General features: G+C 44.7%; 1 protein-coding gene across 45 annotated transcripts in view; it reads right to left on the reverse strand.

The window, feature by feature from the left end:
• The window catches only part of ZNF438 (zinc finger protein 438), a 154904-nt gene that overhangs the window by 86863 nt on the left and 44900 nt on the right, over positions 1 to 23141 (reverse strand). For 7 of the 45 annotated variants that reach the window (XM_051821645.2, XM_051821650.2, XM_051821649.2 and 4 more), the window contains one exon: positions 21277 to 21397. The exons of 32 other annotated variants lie outside the window; for them this stretch is intronic. The gene's annotated coding sequence lies outside the window, so the exon portion shown is untranslated. Of the gene's footprint in view, positions 1 to 14433; positions 14569 to 21276; positions 21398 to 23141 lie in introns of all 45 variants that reach the window. 6 more of the 45 variants (XM_051821646.2, XM_070056068.1, XM_070056071.1 and 3 more) reach the window with 1 other exon arrangement.

Consider the following 23141-nt stretch of genomic DNA (forward strand, 5'->3'; position numbering starts at 1 on the left):
ACTTACTACTACTCAGTTTTTGGCCAGAGCTTCCGCAGGACTGCTGGATGCCTACCTAGTTCAGTCACTCATTGTTCTAAGTCTGGATTAAGCCACCACCGAACAGTGGAATTCCACGCCTTGGCCTTTTCCTGCCCTTGCTCCTCCTATTCACCCAGCAGGATGGTATTTATTAAAGCACCATTACTGTTAAGCCACAAGGGACACTGAAGGGAGCAACAGGAAACAGGTCTGCAGGGACCGGAGCCGTGGCATAGCGAGTGAAGCCTCTGCCTGTGTTGCCAGCATCCCCTATGGGTGCTGGTTCCAGTCCTAGATGCTCTACTTCCGATTCGGCTCACTGCTAGTGCACCTGGGGAAAGAAGAAAGAGAATGGCCCAAGTCCTTGGGCCACTGCACCCACGTGAGAGACTGGGAAGAAACTCCTGGCTTCAGCATGGACCAGCCCCAGTCTTTGTGGCCATCTGGAGAGTGACATAGTAGATGGAAGATCTCTGTCTGTCTTTCCCTCTCTTCTGTCTCTGTAACTCTGCCTTTCAAATAAATAAAATCTTAAAAAAAAAAATTAAAAGAAACAGGCCTGCAGAGAGTCCTTCAATTACTTATCAGGAGAATGGTGCTGGGGACAGTGGTGTTGACCTTAACGCTGCGAGTAAAATGGCACATTTTTCTTTGAATTGGGATTAGCCTTCTAAAATGCACATAAACTTTGCTCTTGTGAACGCTAGAAAACACATCTCATCCTGTAAGAGGGCTCCTTAGAGAGCTTAAAACAAAATTTGTGACCCACCTCAAGCTTTCCTAAGAGGCATGGTGTGCCCTAACCTTTCTCCATTTGCCCCGTTTTTAAAAACCACTTTTTCTTTTCCCCCAGTGTTGATACAAGTTACACACCATGACATGCCCCTGCTGCACACGGACAATTTAGTGATGTTTTCGTGAATTCACGCAGCTGTGCAGCCGTCACTACAATCCAGCTTTAGGACAGTCCCATCACCCTTCCAACTTCTCTTGAGTCCAGGGTGGGCGTTGGTGAACAAGCCCAGGTCTCACATTGGCGGCATGGGCTCATGCCCCCTGCCATGCGTTCTGGCCCCAGCCCCCTGCCAAGGCAGACCCTAGGTGGCGGCAGGTGATGGTTCTGGTAATTGGATTCCTGCCACTCATGTGGGACAGCTGGATTGAGTTCCTAGCTCCTGGCTCGGCCTTGGCCCAGTCCTGGCTGTCACAGGCATTTGGGGAGTGAACCAGCAGATGAGCAGATGAGAACCTACTGTGCACTCTCCCGCTCTACCTCTCCGAAAAATAATTTTAAGAAATCACTTGAGTCCATATGCAGCTGACCCCTGCTGCTACCTGGATGCCCTTTGAACTGTTTCCTAGCTTGATGGGTTTCTCTTCTCTGGACATCTCACATAAGCGGAATCTCATTGCAGTCCTCGGAGCCTGGTGCATTCCACATTGACAGCATCGCTGATGCGCGGCTGTGAGCCCGGCACCTTCCACATTGACAGCACCGCTGATGCGCGGCTGTGAGCCCGGCGCCTTCCACATCGACAGCACCGCTGATGCGCGGCTGTGAGCCCGGCGCCTTCCACACTGACAGCACCGCTGATGCGCGGCTGTGCTGCAGTGCCTATCAGCGCTTCCTTTCTTTCCTCACTGCTGAGTAACATTCCGAGCGATGGACACACCACATTTGGTTCACCCATCAGGAGCTGGCAGATGTTCAGACTGTTTTGTATTTGAAAGACAGAGTTACAGAGAGAGGCAGAGACAGAGAGACAGAGAGAGGTCTTCCATCTGCTGGTTCACTCCCCAGATGGCTGCAACGGCCGGAGCTGCGCCCATCTGAAGCCAGGAGCCAGGAGCTTCTTCCAGGTCTCCCACGTGGGTGAAGGGGCCCAAGGGCTTGGGCCATCTTCTACTGCTTTCCAGGCCATAGCAGAGAGCTGGACGGGAAGTGGAACATACAGGACTCGAACCGGCGCCCATACTGGATGCCGGCACTGCAGGCAGCAGCCTTATCTGCTATGCCACAGCACCGGCCCCATAGTGATTAATTTTATGTGTCAACATATCTGGGGCCCACGTGCCCAGGTTTTTGGTGAAACAATTTTTCTGGATGCTTCTGTCAGGGACCTCTGGGGGAGATCTACACTCCACAGTCTTCGGGTACTGCAGATTGTCATTCATTACGTGGGCGGGCTTGGTTCAGTTAGCCAAGGGCCTGAACAGACAAGAGGCTGACCTCTAGAGTAGACGCCTTTGGACTTCACCTGCGACATGGGCCCCTCCTGGTGTTTCCGCATCCTGATTTGGGACTGAAGCTGCAGCTTTATGCTCAGTCTACCGCCTACAGGTCTCCCCAGGTTCACCAGGCATTCCCAATTGTGCAAGCCAATTCCTTAAAATAAGTGTCTTCCAATACATACACACAGACACACACACACACAATCTATTGGTTTTATTACTCTGGAGAACCCTAATAAATATGGTAAGTTGGTCTAACTTTTAAAGAAATGGCCAAAATATTTTCCAAAGTGTTTATTATTATCACTTTATAATTCTATCAACTATGTATAAGAATTCTTGTGTCTGGGCCCAGCACTGTGGCATAGTGAGTTAACCTGCCTCCTGCAATGCAGGAATCCCATATGGGCGCCGGTTCAAGTCCCAGCTCCTCCATTTCTGCTTCAGCTCCCTACTAATGCACTTGGGAAAGCAGTGAAAGGTGGCCCAAGTCCTGGAGCCCCTGCCTCCCACGTGGGAGACTTGATGAGATTCCTGGCTTCAGCCTCGCTCAGCCCTGGCCATTATGGCCATTTGGAGAGTGAACCAGTGGATGGAAGTGTGGTTTGAGGCCTTTGTCTTTTAATTAAGCATGCTTCTAACTGACATGATTAAAGTTGTGGTAGAGGCCTTTCCAAGGTCAGAAGAAAAAGGGAGGAGTCTGTCCTGAGAATGAAATGTGGCTGTTATCTGCTTTCCTATGAATGCTTCGACTGTAGTTATTGTCTGTGTATATGTAACCATTCCAGATTCTGCTTGTTAGTACAGAGCAATGGTGTTGAACCTGGCCACTCACACAGCTCAGCATATGTGTGGACCACAATGTCACCAGTGACCATTCCTGCGGCTGCCACGTAACGTTAGGATATCAAATCAAATGTATGCATGTAACCATATAAAGGAGACAAAGAGGCTGAAACCATACATAAGAAAATAGCCCTCTTTGTTCAGGGCTCAGGATTTTGGATAAGAAATTCCCTCTGGTCCTTTTGAAGGCATAAAAAAGACTACTTCCTGTTAAAAGGCCTTGGTGTCTTATCTCCTATAGGAATCCTGCTACAAAACTCTCTCTCTCCCTCTCTCTCTGCAACTCTGCCTTTCAAAAGAAATAAAGATAAATCCTTAATAATAAATAAATAGAAGAATTGTTGTTTCTCCACATCCTGAACACACTATATTGTCCAACTATCCTAGTGGGATTATGATGTCTATTATGATGTCAGCTACATTTTCATTAATTCACATGTCTTTTTTTTTTTTTTTATGAGGTTTGGTTCTTCTTTTTTTTTTTTTTTAATGATTTATTTATTTATATGAGAGGAAGAGTTACAGACAAAGAGAGGGAGAGACAGAGAGAGAGATCTTCCATCTGCTGGTTCACTCCCCAAAGGGCGACAACAGCTGGAGCTGGATGAAGCCATGAGACAGGAGATTCCTCCAGGTCTCCCATGCAGGTGCTTGGGCCATCTTCTGCTGCTTTCCCAGGTCATTAGCAGGGAGCTGGCAGAAGTAGAACAGCCAGGACTTGAACCAGTGCCCACATGTGATGCCAGTGCCGCGGGTGGAGGCTTAGCCTACTGTGCCACAGAGCCGGGCCCAGATGCTTGGTTCTTTTGCTCATGTTTCAGTTGGGCTGTTTGCCATACTGTTCAGTTAAAGTTCTTTCTATGTTCCGTATGCGAGTCCTTTTTATTTATTTATTTATTTATTTATTTTTTGACAGGCAGAGTGGACAGTGAGAGAGAGAGACAGAGAGAAAGGTCTTCCTTTGCCTTTGGTTCACCCTCCAGTGGCCGCTGCGGCCAGCGCGCTGCGGCCGGCGCACCGCGCCGATCCGATGGCAGGAACCAGGAGCCAGGTGCTTTTCCTGGTCTCCCATGGGGTGCAGGGCCCAAGCACCTGGGCCATCCTCCACTGCACTCCCTGGCCACAGCAGAGAGCTGGCCTGGAAGAGGGGCAACCGGGACAGAATCCGGCGCCCCGACCGGGACTAGAACCTGGTGTGCCGGCGCCGCTAGGCGGAGGATTAGCCTAGTGAGCCGTGGCGCCGGCCCGCGAGTCCTTTATTATACATGATTTGCAAATATTTTCTCCAAGACTGTATTGTCTTTTCAGTTTCTTAATGAAGTCTGTTAAAGCACAAAATTTGGAGGCAGGCATTATGGGAACAGCAGCTTAAGTTGCCACTTGATGCCCATATCTCATATGGGAGGGCTGGTCCAAGTCCTGACTGCTCCACCTCTGACCCAGCATCTGCTAACACACACAGGAAGGTAGTAGAGGGTGGCCTCCAGTGCTCGGGCCCCTGCGTGGCTCCTGGCTTTGACCAGGCCCAGCCCTGGCTTGGAGTGAACCAGTGAATGGAAGATCTCTGTCACTCTGTCTTTCAAATAAATAACTAAATCTTCTTTAGAAAGCATTTTAAAAGTTTAAATTTTAATGAAGTCAAATGTATCAATTTTTTTCTTCTATGACTTACGTTTTTGGCATCATATCTACTCTCTATTTAATCCAGTATTATGGAGTCTCTTCTGTGCCTTTTTTGAAAAGTTTCATAGTTTGAGCTCATAAATTTTGGTTCATAATTTATTTTGAGTTCATTATTATCTGTGGTTGGTTTCTGCATATGAATATCCAATTATCCCAGGACAATTTGTTGAAAAGATAACCCTTTTTCTATTTAAGTATCTTACAAGCAGCTCTTCCAGAAATCAATGGATGAAAACTTACAAGACTTATTTTTGGACTCTCAATTCCATCCCACTGAGTTACATGGCTACCTTACACCGATGCAAAGCTTTCTTGATTACTGTCAATTCAGGGTACATTTTGAAATTGTGAAGCAAAAATGCTCCAATTTCATCTTTCTATTTATTTTAAGTTGTATTTGAAGCTACTATATGATAATCCTACTATAGTATCTGTACACTATATTATGTGTACAGCAGCATCAGAAATACATACAAGACAGCAGTGGTAGGGAGGGCAGGAGATACTAATCTTCTCTAATAAGATTAATCTTACTTCCTGTGATAAGCTTGTTTGTTGACAAATGTTAGCATTTGTTCAGAAATACCCAAGGGGGAGCAGGCATCTAGCCTGGAGGTCAGCAAGTCAGCACCCCCCTCCAGGTACCTGAAGGTGATGCCTCCAGCTTCCTGCTAAGGCAGATCCTCCCAGGCGGCGCTGATGGTTCCTGTCATCCCCGTGAGAGACCTGGACGGAGTTCCCAGCTCTTGGCCTGGTCCTGGCCCAAGTAACTGGGGCATCTGAGGAGTGAACCAGTGGAGGGAAGTGCTCTCTCTCCATCCACCTGTCCCTGCCTCTCAAGTAAATTTTAACAAAATTTATTTAAAAAACACACACACACCCCAGAGAAAACTAGTACTTACACAACTGTGGAATAAGCAATTCTTATGTAAAGTAGAGGCTCTCTCAGCCAATTTAGATCTTTTAATTTGCCTTTTGTTCTTTCAGTTACAAAAGGAATTCATACTAATGGAAAAACCCATGCAAAACAGCAGTGTTCATCTTAAAAAAGGAAAGTCTCATTTCTCCTCCAGCCCACCCACCTCTTCCCCCAGGGGTTAACTCCCGCCCTGCTCTGTTAGCTTCTGACTGGGGAGCAACAGAAGGTGCAGAGACCATCTCAAGCCTCATTGTAGAAGGGCACTGCAGCCTGTTCCCCATTAAACTTGACATCAGAGTAGCGAGTGTGTGTGTGTATGTGTGCACAGTGATAACTCCTGAAACTTGTTCTACAGGAAGTGTTAGTAAACCTTCTTTAAAAAGAATGGGAGAAAGGAAGGAAGTGGGGACAAAGGACTGTGGGGGTAGATATCTTTCAGGTTTAAATAAATTTGGGAAGCACTGGGTTAAACAGAATAGCAGTATACACTGTGACTACTCCCACCTTTCCTAAAACTAAAATTAGCACCCAATCTTTTCCTCCTGGATCACCTGGCAAAATCTAGAAACACTCGAGGGCTTCACAAAAACCTGGTGTGGGAAGCAGGGTGGTTAGAGCCCTCCTCCCCATTATATTGCATGGGAGGCAATTCATGGAGCTGAACAAATATAGATATTCAGAAATACGTGCAGGGCCTTATAAATTTGCAACTGCCCAGAAGACTGACAAAGTAAAGGCAGGAGGCTGTCTGAAGATTCTGTCTTTACTGTGCTGGAAAAAGTGGTTTCATTTATGTTCTGCATTAGCTTTCCTCTGACTGTAAAATAAGAGAATGAAGCTAGAGACAGGGGCTTGACTCTAAAATTAAGTGCACTGACTTATTTTCTTATAAGAAGTAAACACAATCAAGGGTCTCTATATAAATCCTACTCAGGAGCTAATAAAAAAATAGAATTAAAATAGTTTGCAATATTCTTACTTTATTATAAAAGAACCTTTAAGAGGCTAATGAAAAACTGCTGTGAGATTATGGTATTTATCTGTACTGACTGCAGTCATCTATGCTATACAAATGTTTGCGAAATAATGGAATTAGAAGTATGAGTCTACTTTGGAAAACATATATTATGAACAAACTGTGCATGGGTTTCAAAATTGCTTCTGCAGCAACATAAACTCACACTTTAAATTCCAATATAACACAAACTTCTGATATTTTCATATGTGCGAAAACAGAAGTAAATTTGAAAATATCTCTTTATGGGTTCAAATTCAAATCAAGGTACAGCTCACAGGGAGCGCTGTTAAGCTTGGCATTGAGATTGGATGGGATCTTTATTTCCAAACCCCAGGCATGAATGATAACCTTGCCTTTCTGCTGGAGTTTAATTGGCTTAAGCAATCAGGGAGGATTTCCTACTGAAGTGATCCTCATGGAGGCTAAAAGAGCTGTGTGTGTCCTAGGTGGAAGCTTTCCTAAATTCCAGTCCAGGAAGGAGAGAATAGGAGCAAAAAGTCACAAATGCAGAAAAGTCTGCGCTCCACAATTAGGCTTTTTGCTGTTGTTTCTTTATTGTTGCTCGGAACAAGAAATGTGGTTGATAACTGCCATATGTATTTGTAAATGTCAGATAGCCTCTTCACGCCTTGATAACCAAACTCCATCTATGTGTTCAATGCCCTATTCAAACTTCCTCCATGGAATTTATTGCCCAAAGGACTCCTCTCACTCTAAGCAACTTGATTCTTCCTTTTTATTTAAAATTTTTTTAAACATTTATTTATTTATATGAAAGTCAGAGTTACAAAGAGAGAGGGAGAGACAGAGCCATCTTCCATCCATTGGTTCACCCCCCAGATGGCCTCAATGGTCAGGACTGGGCCAGGCCAAAGCCAGGAGACAGGAGCTTCATCCAGGTCTTGTGTGACAGAGGCCCAGGTACTTGAACCATTAGCTACTACCTCCCAGGGTAAGCATTAGCAGGGAGCTGGAACAGAAGTGGAGCATCAGGACAGGAACTGGTGCCCATATGGGATGCCAGCGTTGCAATCAGCGACTTTACCTGCTACATCACAGCGCCGGCCCTACAGTTTGATTCTTATTCATGTCTCTCATTGAGAATGTCACCATATTAAATGTACTTTAAGTGGCCATTTAACTTGGTTAGTTTACATTTCCTATTTGTTGAGAATCTAGGAGACTTTAGATGGTGGTAATAAAATGGTACATCTCTTTGGAGAGTCTACAATACGAGGCATGATGCTGTTTACATAAGCATTCTATAAATATTTACTGACTGATATGACTGTTCAGGGCTTCTCCAACATAATCCTTGGGAGAAAGTGTTTCTCTACTATGAGGATGGTGAATTGCTTATTTGTTTTATGAACTGTTTAAACATACTCTATAATTTAAGTAATTGAAGACTACATCTAATTTTTTTTTTTTTCTTAGAACAAAGCAGCATCATAGCCAGGCCAGCCAGGGACAACAGATCACCTATGGATTCAGGTACAGAGTGCTGTGAGGGCATTAACTGTTGAATGACAACTGGACTTTGCCCAGGCTCTGTCATCACAGGGGAAGGGTGAAGGCGATACTGTCACACATGCACACACTCATACATCTACAAGCTATCAAGAATCTACAAAAGCAATGTGGCCGTCTCATTCACTCATTCAACAACCCATGATGGAAAACCCTCTGTGGAATGGGTTCTCTACAGGCATCAGGGAACTTGGTAAGAAACAGCAACCACTCATGTTGGCTCTCCAAAGCAGATTCAGAAAAAAATCAACCTGTAAATTCACCTTTCCACTTCTGTGTGAAACCCTATTATGTATGGCTACCAGGTGTGTTAAGACATTTTCATATCATTGCTTAGAGCAATGCAAATAGCTTACTTTGCCTAGTAGAAACTCTTTCTTTCTTTCTTTTATGACAGGCAGAGTTAGACAGTGAGAGAGAAAGACACAGAGAGAAAGGTCTTCCTTCCGTTGGTTCACCCCCCAAGTGGCCGCTATGGTCAGTGTGTTGCGGCCGGCGCACTGTGCCGATCCGAAGCCAGGAGCCAGGTGCTTCCTCCTGGTCTCCCATGCGGGTGCAGGGCCCAAGCACTTGGGCCATCCTCCACTGCACTCCCAGGCCACAGCAGAGAGCTGGACTGGAAGAGGAGCAACCGGGATGGAATGCGGCGCCCCAACCGGGACTAGAACCCGGGGGTGCTGGCGCCGCAGGTGGAGGATTAGCCTAGTGAGCTGCGGTGCCGGCCGAAACTCTTTCGTTGGAGTTTCATCTCCTGCCACCAAACTCCTATGCTGCCAAGATGCTGCTGGGGACAAACCAAGACAGACTGTAGGCAGTATGAGCAAACTTACCCCTCGCTGTGTGCACACAAGCTCCTAACCTGACACGGGGGCTGGGTTGGCACAGATGCTCCCTGTCCCTGTCAATTCATAAAACAGCTGCTGACCCACTGGGATGCTTCATAGCTTCGCATTTTTCTTTGAAAACTTAACAGTGAAAGGCAAAATAGAAAACGTTCTTACCAATTGCAAAAATATGTATATATTTTAATTGTGGAATAAAAATGAGCTGGTATATATTTTTTTTTGACAGGCAGAGTTAGACAGTGAGAAAGAGAGAGAAAGAGACAGAGAGAAAGGTCTTCCTTCCATTGGTTCACCCCCCAAATGGCCGCTACGACCGGCGCTGCGCCAATCTGAAGCCAGGTGCTTCCTCCTGGTCTCCCACGCGGGTGCAGGGCCCAAGGACTTGGGCCATCCTCCACTGTACTCCCTGGCCACAGCAGAGAGCTGGAATGGAAGAGGAGCAACCAGGACAGAATCCGCTGCCCCGACCAGGACTAGAACCCGGGGTGCTGGTGCTACAGGCAGAGGATTAGCCTAGTGAGTGGCGGCGCCGGCCGCCGGTATATACTTTTAAAACCAGAAAAAAATAAAAATAATTATCTCATCCTGTGCTCAACAGTAACCTGCTAAATTGATTCTGAAAACAGCAGAAATGGGCAGTTTCAGCTAGGCAGCTTTCTATCTGAGGCATCGTAAAATGATCTACTGATTCTGTAGGCTAAAAGTGCAATGGTAGGGTCAAAATTTATCCTGTTAGAATGAAAATCCATTCTGCAACAGTGTTTTTAGAAGAAAGAATGTCACCTTTAAAAGAACAATTGGATTTCATTCAAACATTAGTTCATTAAACTCTGAATCGGGAAAATCTACACAATTAATTTGACGAGAAATGTGGCTGCTACATTTTAATTTTAAAACTAATACGTCATTTTTTCTTTGCTTGTTTGTTTTAAATCAAAGGGATTTCTCCCGGGACTGCAAAAGAATGAACAGTTAGCCTATCTCGTGTAGGAAGGAGCAATTTCTACTCTTAAAAAACCAGGAGGTTCGCCTACAGGATCACCTGGGACAAACTTGGCCAGTGCAAGCAGGCCAGAAGGTTAGGGGAGCCTGGGAATGTTGAACATCAAGAAAGGAATTAGGGCTCTGTGAGATCAGAGGGAGCTGCACAGGAAATGTGAACAGTAACCCTTTCATATCTCTCCGCCTCCTCCCACGGCCCGTGATAAATGCAGTCCACTGCCGCCCCGTTATGCGAAGATACAAGCCAAGAACACAGGGGGTTGGGGGCGGGAAGAGAAGAGAGCTGGCTTGTACACGCGCACACACAGAGCACAGTATACATGTGCAATGAGATGATAGAATGATGCTGCTCCAAAGACAGCCTTTTGCCTTTCTAATTGCCACATGTGCACTCTATCACCGCCTTATCCAACAGAGCCCCAAGTAAAAATTCCAAAGAAACAGGCAGGGGCCGGGGGATGGAAGAGTTGGCAGACTCGTGTAAGGAGGGGAACATGGCTCCTATAAAGCTGACCGAACAGAAAGGTCTCCACCCTGGCTTATGTTTAAACATCTTGTTCCTAGCCAGTCTTTAGGGAAAGCATTCCTTCCACAATAAATAATAGGCAATCAGATCAGAAATTCTTACTCTATCCTTTATCTGCTCTATGTAAAAATTTCCTCAATATTGTAAGCCAGCAGCTTGGAGAATTCAACAGATCATAAACTCTTTTTCTTTTTTTTTTTCCAAAAGCAGAGTTCAGAGAACATCATCAAGGTAGTTTCAAGTGTTTCTATGGCTAACTGGGAAAAGCAGATGCAGATCTTCGACCTCTGCTCGGGATCTCAAGAGAACAAGACAGTCCGACCACCTCTGTCTGTGGGAAAGAGGGAGATGCTTCATCTCCATAACTATGTGAGCCTGAGAGGTATTAATCCACAACACATACACACACACACACACACACACACGCACCTCAGACGGTGAGGGCATGGGGAGGGGTGACAAAATATCAAAGCATGATGGAGAAAAACATAGTTCCAATGGGATAAGTTTAGTCTATGGAATGGGAATCTCATAAATCACCCCGAAACAATATTTAACTATTTCCATTGGTATAACTTCAAGACAGCGACGGTTTGCCACAGACTGGCAAAAAAAAAAAAAAAAAAAAAAAAAAAAAGAAAAGAAAAGAAAAGAAAGTGAACAGAGATGACTAAGCAAACCATCAACCAAACTCCAAAGGCCTGGTGCTGTGGAACTACCTAGAAGAGGGCACAGTGCCATCACAGCGCTGCTTCCTTGTCAGCAGGGCGCCTTCTCCAGAGCTCCCAGCCTGCCTTAAGAAACACTCTGCCCCACCGTGCTTTTGTGAAGTTGGACAACAGCAAAAGCAGCAGATGAGATTCAATTTCAGGCTTCCTACACTGCCCTGAACAGCCGATGTCTTCTTTCTCCAGTACTGGCTCACAGACTGGCCTGCCTCATGCCTCGAGCAAGATTACGGTGCTCGCTCTTTCCACGGGCTCCGCGTCGCTGCCACCCATATGGGAAACCAGGATGGAGTTCCTGGTCCCTGGCACTGGCCTGGCCCAGACCTGGATGTTGCAACCATTTAGGGAGTGCACCAATGGACGGAAGCTTCTCTCTCTTTGCCTGTCAAATAAATAAATAAACAAATCTTTCTTAAAAAAAAAAAAAAAAAGAAGAAGAAGAAGAAAATATGCTCAAACTCCCAAATCAGAGTAAATACAATACTCACAACTTTATTTTCCCTCAACCCTCCTAGTATCCCTCCCTTTCTATCACAAAATACCATAACTGCCATCAAAATTCTCGGGGTTCCCACTGCACCAGCCTCTGTTTCCTCTTGGTGGTATAGCCAAGGACACAGCAAAGGCATCTTTCAATCCCAACCTCCTCCCCTCTAGGGCTTCTGTCCTGTGACTGTCCTCCACACAGGGATACCAATGTAGACACAGACTTTCAACGTTAACTAGGAGGATGTGTCGGAGACAACCTGCCCCTCCTTTGGAACGAGTCCCATGTGACGCATCGTAGCCCTTCATTCCTAAAAGCTGAGCAGGGCTCACCCTCGCATCTCCAGCCTTCCAGGGGAGGAGGTGGAGGAAGTAAACGCCTGGACCCCAGGGACGTGATAAAGCCAGCTGCACAAGAATAACAAAACTAACAGAACTAACAGCCAGATTCTTCCCAGTTTTAAAAATCAACCCAGAAGTTTTAGTTTTGAAATCTCACTGATGGATACTGAACTACCAGCATGGAGATGGAAGGTCCAAGGAAGGTGGGATTTCAGTCCTAGACAACCAACCGCTCTACCCGCTTCTGCAGGCTGTTAGGAAGATTATCAGACGACGTGAAAAATGCTGGGCATCCACCCAGCGCATGGTAACTCCTCAACAGATGTCAGCTGCTCTTAGCATCACTGCAGAAGTAAACACAAACCTAACAATGGAAGGCCAGGAACCAAGAAAAAAGCCTAGGTTTTTTCTAAACATATAAAAATTTTTACTGTATGAACACAAAACTTTATGTGCATATAAATACTTAGAAGAGTAAATGGCAACATGATGTTTTCTGGGAACAAGGGAACCTGGTGGTCAAGGGAACTAGAGTCTGATCTATGCTGCTTTTTTGTTTGTTTGTTTTGAACAGCAGAGTTACGGAGAAAGACAGAGAGAGAAACAGAGAGACAGAGAGAGGTCTTCATCCTCCAGTTCACTCCCCAAAGGGCCACAACTGCAGGGGGTGGGCCAGACTGAAGCCAGGAGCTTCATCTAGGTCTCGCGTGAGTGCAGGGTCCCATCTTCTGCCGCTTTCCCAGGCACATGAGCAGCAAGCTGGATCAGAAGCAGAGCAGCCAGGACTCAAACCAGCACCCATACAGGCTGCTGGTATCCACACGGAGGCCTTACTCGCTGCACCACAATGTCGGCCCCAGTTTTTTTTTTTTTTTTTTTTTTGGAAAGTATTCAGTACTCTGTACCTAATTTGTTTTGAATAAGAAAACATATTTACATAATGCAGTATCTCAGTAAGTTACTTCAATTCCACAGCTGATTTCAGTATTGCACAAAAAGTTTACTTTTATAGTTAATGTATCCAAATTTCCAAAACCTGATTTTTTTAATTTAGTAGTATCATTAAGGCCTTATGTTATAAGCTACTGTCAATCATCTGTCTAAAGACATTACTAATTGCTATTTTAAAAATATTTGATTGTGCCAAAAGAAAAGCCCCTCCCCCCACAATTTTATTAAGTTGTAAAACCACTCACTGTATTTAATCAAGGCACAAGGAGACTTTCAAAGTGCAGGAAGCCATAAATCAAAACAGCTTTACAAAAAAAAATTTACCTTTTGCTTTAAAATTTTGTTATGTGCTTACATTTAATAAGCCACACACAGAAGGCTGAATTCTTGATTCTTTTAAGGTCATTGGCTTGCCTATTTAACATCATTGTAACGATTTCAAACATCTTCAGAGTTGCTATAATTAAAAACCTCTCCTCCCAAGCTCTTCCTAACTTCTCGCCACCATTATTGGTGCCGCTTGTAAAATTCTTTCTTCCCTTCTAGTGCACGGCTGTAACTTTAACTTTTCATCCCACTCCTTTCCTCCTTCAGATCCTCTACATTTTAACCAATCAGGGGTGGACGAAACAGGTCCCCACAGCTCTTAATAACTCGCTGAGAGCAGTGGTTCCCTGTGGCTGAGGCACGGAAGTAAGCCACATGTCCCCCAGGCCAGACCTTTGCTGGACAGCCCCTCGCTGACAAATCGACTCAGAAACCAAAGGCCCTCCAACAGCTGAGAGACAGGGGAAGCATCCGCTGACCCCAGAGGGAGGGCTCGGGGCTGCGTGGGAATCCTCACCCCCGAGACCACATGGGAGTCTGGGATTGTGCGAGGTGTATCTTCGAAAGATATATTTAAAGTTCAAGAAAAGTGTATTCTGTAAGTTGCTGGGAAAGAGTGCTTGACCAAAAGGTTATTGTCTCCTAATTTCAACTCAAAAGCACAGATGTGATTTCTAGCACGCAGAGCAATTCAGCTCTACTTGTAAAGGTGGAGAGCAAGGGCGTCAACGGATCTCTTTCCTCCCTGAGGCTGTGCCCACCTAATCGCGATCACCACAGCGGTATTTTCCATCTCCAGACGTGGCCTGGATCCCCCAAGAAAAAAGGGATGATCCTCTGCAAATCTAGATAAATGTACCGTCCTCAGCTTCCTCGGGGAAAACTGGTGACTGGACATTCATTCCTCTGCGTCACCCTAGGGCCAGATTACTTCCAGGTGTTGCAACTGGGACAATCAGTCACAACATGTCACTTACCTAATATTAGGTCAGCGCATAAATAAACACGCAAGGCACACACAATCCCTTCTTCTAATCCTCCTTATTTAAGGGAGCAAGACAGCTGATTTCTTCCTCTTGACATTCTAAGAGGATGTTAAGCCAACTTCTTTGCTGAACAAAAAAAATTAAAAATAAAAATGCTGTCAAGTGGAAACCTAGCTCTCCTGGGGACCCTGGTCAGTCACGCAATTTTTAGAGTTAGAAAGGATCAGAAGAGAGCTGTGCTCCCCACCTGACAGGTCTGTTCCCGGAGAATGGCAGGGTCCTTGTCTTCGCGCAAGAAAGAATTCAGGCGTGAGACAGAGAGTAAGTGGAAAGCAAATAGCAAGGTTTATTAGGGCAGGGACATCCATAAGAATGGATGGGCACCTCTCCAGACAGAACCTGAGAGAGAGTGCCCAGTCAGACTGGAGGAGAGCGAGGTTACATGGTTAAGTGGACAGAGTACACCTGGGCAGAGGGCTGAGCCTGCAGTCAGGTTGAGGCGAGGGGGGGGGATGTTAAGGGGATGGGTCTTGCCTCCCCACCTCAGCTCCTCCTGGAACAAAGGACTTTTTGGATGTAAATACGAACAATTCCTATCTGAGTTTCCCGCCCCCCCCACCCCCGGAAGTTATCAGACAGGGGGAAGCCTGGCTGACATAGAGGAAGGATGGGCAGGACCCCCTGGAAGATTGGTAGGATGTTTGCAGTGCAGATACTGGGCTGCACCTGGGAGGTTGTCGGGATGACTTTGAGGTGCATATGCTGGACCTAGATGTCACCTTAGGCCTTTGTCACACTCACATAAGCTCATATCTGACTTCCTACATAACAGATCTAGCCTGAGATCCGAGACTGCTGAATGGTTTGCCGCAGCCACACAGAGAGAGAACCAAAGCTGGGCAGCAGGCCTCCCTGCCTCCACCCTGGTGCCACTGGCATCACACACCCTGTATCTTGGTCATCAGGCCACATAATTACCTGCTGAAAAATCCGAGAAAGGCAAGCTTGCCATCATTAAAAATGACTTACCGACGGCACTGTTTGCTGCAGGAGGTTAGCCCTAGCAACTGCACAGGGCCGGCCCCTCCCTGCAGGTTTCCAGGCAAGGCTGAGAGTCCACTAAGACCTGGCTTCCCTAAGTGGTCTTTTTTGTGTCCATTCTGGAAGCCCTGAGAAAGCCCCAGCCAGCCGCCCTCAGTAGACAGGGCGTGAAGCTGAGGCCCATGTGAGCAGGTCTCATGCCCAGGCACACTGGGGACTGCAATAGCAGAGGCTCGGAGCAGCAAGGGGACAGCCTCTGGCACCGAGCGAACAGTAGCGAGAACCCAAACACCAGGCCCCGTGCTGCTCCGCGTGGCAACTGGCCGTGACACCTCCGAAAACAATCTTCCATGTTTACTGCATGTCACGTAATGTTTCCCAAAAATCCGCCATAAAACCCAGTAAGTCAATAACCCCAGACATATTCCGGACCTTACACTTTGTTATAGCAAACACCAAATACAAGATTTTCTCCTTTAATTTCAAGTCTGACTTTTTCTATTTTCCCGCCTTGGTAAATAACAAAGAAAACAGCCAGAAAGTGGGCAAGAGAGAAAATGAAATATTCTCTTTTTAAAATATAATGTGGAAACAGATCGAGAAATTATGAGAAGTAATAGGACATAAGGACTTATTTTTAAACTTTCTTAAGGTTCACTTTGATGTATACTTCCAAGAAAAGGCAATTTATATAAGGTTTTCACTGTCTTTCTGCTCATATAAAAACTAATGAAACAAATACTTTATAAAATATTTAAAATGAAAATTTAGTAATAGCTTGACACAAAATCTTAGATTAATGGAAACTGAGAAGAGGATAAGTAAAACCTTATTCATTTCCTGTTTCATACTAAGGGAAATCAAGAGATAATTCTTGTTCTTGGCTGTTAATTATGAGCATTATATAAAGTTTCCAAAAACCTTTTTACAAAAAAGATTTTTTTTAATTTATTTGAAAGGCAGAGTCACAGAGAGACAGACACACAGAGAGAGATCTGCCATCCACTGGTTCACTCCCCAAATGGCTGCAACAGCCGGGACTGGGACTGGGCCAGGCTGGAGCCAGGAGCAGGCACCTGGCACTCGGGCCATCATCTGCTGCTTTCCCAGGCAAATTAGCAGGCAGCCAGATGGGAAGTACAGCAGTCAGAATGTGAACAGGCGCCCATGTGGGCGGCTTAACCTGCTATGCCATGTCACTGCCCCCCCTCCCAGAAACCTTTAAAAAAATCTAGCAGACTTCAAATGCTGTATAACTCTATCAAAATCGACCATAAACTAGTCCATAAATACACCAACAAAAATTAGAATAGCAGAATGGCATAATCAATTCATTAATAATTACTACCAAAAGTTTAAGAGTCACTTGGGTACTTGCTCAACACTCTCCTAAATAACTGCTGGATCAAAAGGAACTGTCGGCATACAATCATATGCATTTTAACAGCTGCTATTATTCAGAATGCACACCAACCTACACAGGATATAGTCAAACTGTAGAGAAAAAAATTAAACATCTTGAGTGTTTTCCACTTTTATATTAGGGTATAAACTTTCTGTAATAATACGGAGACTCAAAACTACAGAGGCTCAAAGTGAGACACAGGTTTTTCTTTTTCAACATGTGGTGACCAAGGGAGGGGCACCTGCCAAGGTCACGTCGGGACCCAGGCTAGCTCGGCTTTCCTCTATGTGGCTTCCAGCTCTGGGCCTGATGTGCTGCTTTAGCTGGAGTAACATCCCAGGCCGAGGGAAGGGAGGAGGGAAGGTCCTCGGCCAGTCGCCTGTCTTCCAAGGGTGACCTTACGCCCACTACCATTTGCTCCTTAGTCACACAGCCACACCCTCCTGCGGGAGAAGCTGAGCTCATGGCTTCCAGATGGACAGCCAAATCTAGGGGCTGATTCCTCTGAGAAAAGGTAGGTTCTGAAAGACTCCGGTGTGTCTTCCACATTATCTTTCTCACTTAAAAAAATGAAATGCAACTCAAATACAAAGGGAAATGGGACAGAACCAAAAATGGCTTGTTTTTTTTTAATTCTTTCACTTTAGCTGGATTCTTAGTCACAAAGGCACTAGCAAATATCAAATTAAGCAATTGGAAAGACACACCAGTGCCTTTTGAGGATGGCTCAGCCCCAGGCCAACAAATCCAATCCTGTGCTATAACGTACACTGAGAACTCGTCTATTCCCTTTGCTTGTTTGAGGCTTTTAAATTGTGTTGAGGCCAGTGTCAGAGCGCAGTGGGTTAAAGCCATGGCCTGCAGTGCCAGCATCCCATAAGGGTGCCGGTTCATGTCCTGGCTGCTCCACTTCCGGTCTAGCTCTCTGCTATGACCTGGGAAAGCAGTGGAAGATGTCCCAAGACCTTGGGTCCCTGCACCTACATGGGAGACCTGGAAGAAGCTCCTGGTTCCTGACTTTGGATCAGCTCAGCTCTGGCCAGTGAGGATATTTGGGGAGTGAACGAGCAGATGGAAGATCTCTCTCTGTCTCTACCTCTTTCTGTAACTTTTTTTAAGATTTTATTTATTTATTTGAGAGGTAGAGTTATATACAGAGAGGGAGACACAGAGAGAGAGAGGTCTTCCATCCGCTGGTTCACTCTCAAATGACCACAATGGCCAGAGATGGGCTGATCTGCAGCCAGGAGCCAGGTGCCTCTTCCTGGTCTCCCATATGGGTGCAGAGGCCCAAGGACTTGAGCCATCTTCTACTGCTTTCCCAGGCCATAGCAGAGAGCTGGATTGGAAGAGGAGCAGCTGGGACTAGAACCGGCACCTATATGGGATGCTGGCGCTGCAGGTGGAGGATTAATCTACTGCACCCCAGCACCAGCCCCTATAACTTTTTCAAAATAAATAAATCTTTAAACCAAAATAATTGATGTGTTGTTATTGTACACCCTGACTAACTTAAAAGGAGTTTCACGCAGACTGTTTTATAGCTTTCCACAAAGGTATTCTAGCACTAGACAGAAATTAATCTACTGCTGATACATTAACTTTTGAAATTTCTGGACCAGGTACTTTTTAAAAAACATTACTGAAGTATAGTTTAAGTAGAACAAGACATACACATTGTAAATCTACTTGTCAATAGAGTTGATCCAGTTTATCTACCTATAAAATCACCACCTTAATTTAGGTGTATCACACATACCTCATCCCAAAAAGTTTCCAGGTCACTACATTCGGGTCAGTCACAACCCACCCTTTGCTGCAGGCAGCAACTCACCTCCTCTCTCTTTTTAAGCATTTCTGATGGAATAATCTACAGCACTGGTTACACTCATCACGGTTTGCGTTATTTTGTGTCTGGCTAGCTTTACTCAACGTCTTTTTAGATTTACCCCTGTTGCTCATATGCATCAGTATTTATGATCTTTTGCTGCTGCGTAGTCTATGGCATAAACATACCACAACGTGTCCATCCACTAATGAATGAACGACAACTGTTTTCACTCTGAGGCTATCATAAATATTGCTGCTGTGAACATTCATGTACAAGTCTATGTGAACATATTTTTGGTTCTCTCAGGCAAATTGTTAGAAGTGTAACTGGCAGGTCTTACAGAAATAATGTGTTTAACTTGTAAAGAAACTGACATTCTTTTCCAAAAAATGGTTTTATCATTTTACATTCCCATTGGCAATATTTGAAAGCTCCAAGTGGTCTACATCTCAGCCAAAACTTGCTCTTCTGGGATTTTTAACTTTAGCTATTGTAATCAATATACAATGGTATCTTGTTATTGCATTGATTGGCATTCTTTTCATTTTATTAATACTATCTTTTAAGGAACAGAAGTCTTACATTTTTATGGAGTCACATTTACCAGTTCATGCTTTCTGTGTTCTAGAAATTTCTGCCCACACCAAGTTTGTGAATATTTTCTCCTGTGGCTTCTCCCTTTTTATTTTATAGTTTTGGTCTTTTATATTCAGGTCCATGATGCTTTCTGAGTTATCTTTGTTTACGAAGGTAAGGGCTGAAGGTAAATTTTCACAGATGGATATACAGAGTTGTAGTACCATTTGTTTAAAAGACTGTCTTTTCCCATTCAATTTCCTTGGCACCACTTTGAAATGTCAATGGGTCACACATACATGGGAATATTTCTAGTCCATCAATTTATATGTCTACATGTCAATGTCAACACTGCGTTGGGAACTGCAGCTTCACTGGAAGTCTTGAAATAAGGTAGTGAATATCTTCCAATAGTGTTTTTGCTCTCTCTCTCTCTTTTTTTTAAAGTTTTCTAGGTTCTTTATATTTCCATATAGATTTTAAATTTCACTTTCTAATTGTTCATCACTGGTAAGTACACCTGATTTGGTTAAATTCTCACTGTTTTCAAGTTCACTGAACTTCTTTCCTTAAATATCTAATCTGCAGTTAAGCCATCCAGGAAAAGTTTCACTTTAGTTATTTTTTTGAGATGTTCAAACATTTTATTTTTTGTATCTGCTCTTTCTCCTTATGTTTGTGTGTGGGTCGATTGATTTCCAAAGCCGTTTCAGCGTGCCTGTCTGGCAGTTCCATTGTCTCTGTAATTGGGGGGTCTATGTCTACTGACTGACGCTTTTGTCTTGCTCTTTTATCCAATAATGTTTGGACGCAGTTCACCGTGAATTTTATGTTGCTCCATGCTAGGTTTTGTTGTCTTTGTTTAAAGAGTGCCGGGCTTCCTCTGGCAGGCTGTTAAGTTCCTCGTGAATTAATCTGATTCTTCTGAGGCGTGGCTTTAAATGATTTAGGCGGCTAATTTTGCCTCAATCTTACATCCAGCTGGCAATTTTTCTCACAAACTGTGCCCTGTGCACGCACGGGTTAGCGCTGTGCTGCCTTGTCCAGGCAGCCCTGCAGAGACTCAGGGGCCCTCTCCCTTCCCTCCCCCACTTCCTCAATGTCACTTTTGTCCACCTGACTCAGAGTGGCAGCCTCCTGTTGTACTCCCAGTCCATCCACTGTAGTCTGAAAATTGCCCTCAAGGAGCAACCCAGGGTTCCCTTTGTTTATTCCCTGCCTAAGGGAATCACGGTGCCATTCTGTTCCAATGGCAAACATTCGTTATTTCCTGTGTTTTTCTGGGTTCAAGTTGCTCGCAGTTTAAGGGTGACTCCAGATCCAGTAATCCATTTGTGGCCAGATCTGTAACTCCCTAGACTAGGAATGCTTATCTTAATATTCATAACAACCAAAGGCCATATCGGCTATCTAAAACAGTGAGCAGGACGCCAACTTTTTAATTAGATCTTGAAAGTTGTATTTCAACTTACATCTGAATATTCACATGATTAATTTCTAGCCCTTATAAAAACCCTCTATACGTTCAGTGACAAACATTTCCATTATGTCTCCCTGCATTGTGGGCTAGGTTGGGTCTCAAGTTCTATTCCAAACTCTTGCCTTTTGCTTATAGAAGCATTCTAAATACAGGCACAAACACGAAGTGCAGTGTGATAAGGTTCATTTACAAAGTGAGGAAAATGCACACTACTTGTGTGCTTTATTTAGGGAGGGTGGGCTGGGGAGGGTACAGGGACTTCCATTCTCTGCTCTGCTCGTCCTGGGTCCACAAGGAGAGCACAGATTCCCTTTACCTGACTTTCTATGAGCCTGGAAAGACGGAAGTGTTTACAGGGTACCGCCCACACGCCCCGGGTAAGTGGAAGTACTTCCTGGGAGTGGTCACCTGAATGACGGGTAGGTGGATATGGTAACATGGAACGAGGGAGGCATGGCTTCCAGCTCATGAATTTAAACTCTCTGGTTTTACCCATATTACCTGCTCCATCCTCTGCAGTTCCACAGTGAAAATCAAGCACCTCGTTTTGCATTCAAGCTGTGCGCTGTGAAAGGTTCCAAGCAGAACTCATCTCCCTCAGCAATCTATTGAGCATGCCTTACTGAGAAAGGAGGCAGCAGGGGAAAGAACGCTTACTTCATGTTTCATTTTTTTTTAGGGAGCAGAATACAAAGAAACAGATTTTTCCATCTGAAGGAACTTACACTATTAATAAGGTCAATAATTACATCAAGATTCATTTTCAATTCTCTTTATATACAGAAGATCAATTTAGCATATATTAAGTAAAGATTTCAACAGATTGCACCCACACAGAAACACAAAGTGTAAAGTACTGTTTGAGTACTAGTTATAGCATTAATTCACATTGTACAACACATTAAGGACAGAGATCCTACATGGGGAGTAAGTGTACAGTGACTCCTGTTGTTGATTTAACAATTGACACTCTTGTTTATGGCGTCAGTAATCACCTTAGGCTCTTGTCATGAATCTTGATGTAAATGGGATGGGAGAGGGAGAGGGAGATGGGAGGGTTGTGGGTGGGAGGGTGGTTATGGAGGGGAAAAAGTCACTGTAATCCAAAAGCTGTACTTTGGAAATTTATATTCATTAAATAAAAGTTTAAAAAAATAAGGTCAATAATTAAAAACAGGGTTTTCCATATCTAACCTATAATTATTCAGTAAGTATTTATTTCATTGCTCTCATTCTTAAAGATACTAGTCCTTATTTATTTGTGTAGGTAGCTGCCCTTGCCTAAGCCCTCACCAACCCATAAATGGCTTATACATTTATTGGGGAGGAAATGGCAGATTTGGTTAAAGAGAAGTAAATGTTTCCTCCAAGACTAGGCTGCCGTGAGTCGAGTTTGAAATACAGTTAGCTTTAGCAACTTTACCAACCAAGGCTATATCTAGAAAACTCTGCAGAGCTCACTGCTGAGAACTGAAAAGTGTCAAGAACGTACATAAAAATGAGAACACGTGTCAGCTGCAAACCTGTCACTTGAAAGGTGACAAAAACTGTTAACAAACTGGTGTGCCTCCTCCGAGGTTTGCTAAGTGTACACATACATCTACACCCACACACATATGAGTCTATTACACTCATACAGGCACAACTGTCAGACTTTCTGTGGATTGTGGCAGTCACTGAACAGCCTTTGGAAGCGTGATTCCAAACCAGGGATGCGACAGCAGGAACGAGCGCAGCACCTCGGGCACCCCACCCACCTCCCCCTGCCCCAGACTTCTTTTTTTTTAAATATTTATTTATTTATTTGAAAGGCAGAATTACAGAGAGGCAGAGGCAGAGAGAAACAGATGGAGAAGTCGTCCATCCTCTGGTTTACTCCCCAGATGGCAGCAACGGCTGAAGCCAGGAGCCTCTTCTGGGTCTCCCACTCCAGTACAGGGGCCCAAGGACTTGAGCCATCTTTCTACTGCTTTCCTGGACCATAGCAGAGAGCTGGATCGGAAGTGGAGCAGCCGGGTCTTGAACTGGCACCCATATGGAATGCCGGCACTGCAGGCAGCGGCTTTTACCCACTATGCCACAGCGCTGGCCCCCCCAGACATCTTAGCAACCACTTGAAACCCCTGGCTACGCAAGTTGGCACCACGCACCTGTGACCTCAGAGTTACCTAGGAACTTGTTAAAAATGCACAATCATGGGCCCCACCACAGAGCTACTTACTGAATAAAATATATATATATATATACACATATATATATATAAAACAAGCTATCCAGGTGATTGACACATACATAAAAGTCTGAAAAACAGTGCCCTAGTTTATCTTACCATTTCTGCTATTACTGAACTACTGCATTGTTTCTAA

Source organism: Oryctolagus cuniculus, chromosome 13 (assembly GCF_964237555.1).
Source record: "Oryctolagus cuniculus chromosome 13, mOryCun1.1, whole genome shotgun sequence".
NCBI classification, from domain to species: Eukaryota; Metazoa; Chordata; class Mammalia; order Lagomorpha; family Leporidae; genus Oryctolagus; species Oryctolagus cuniculus.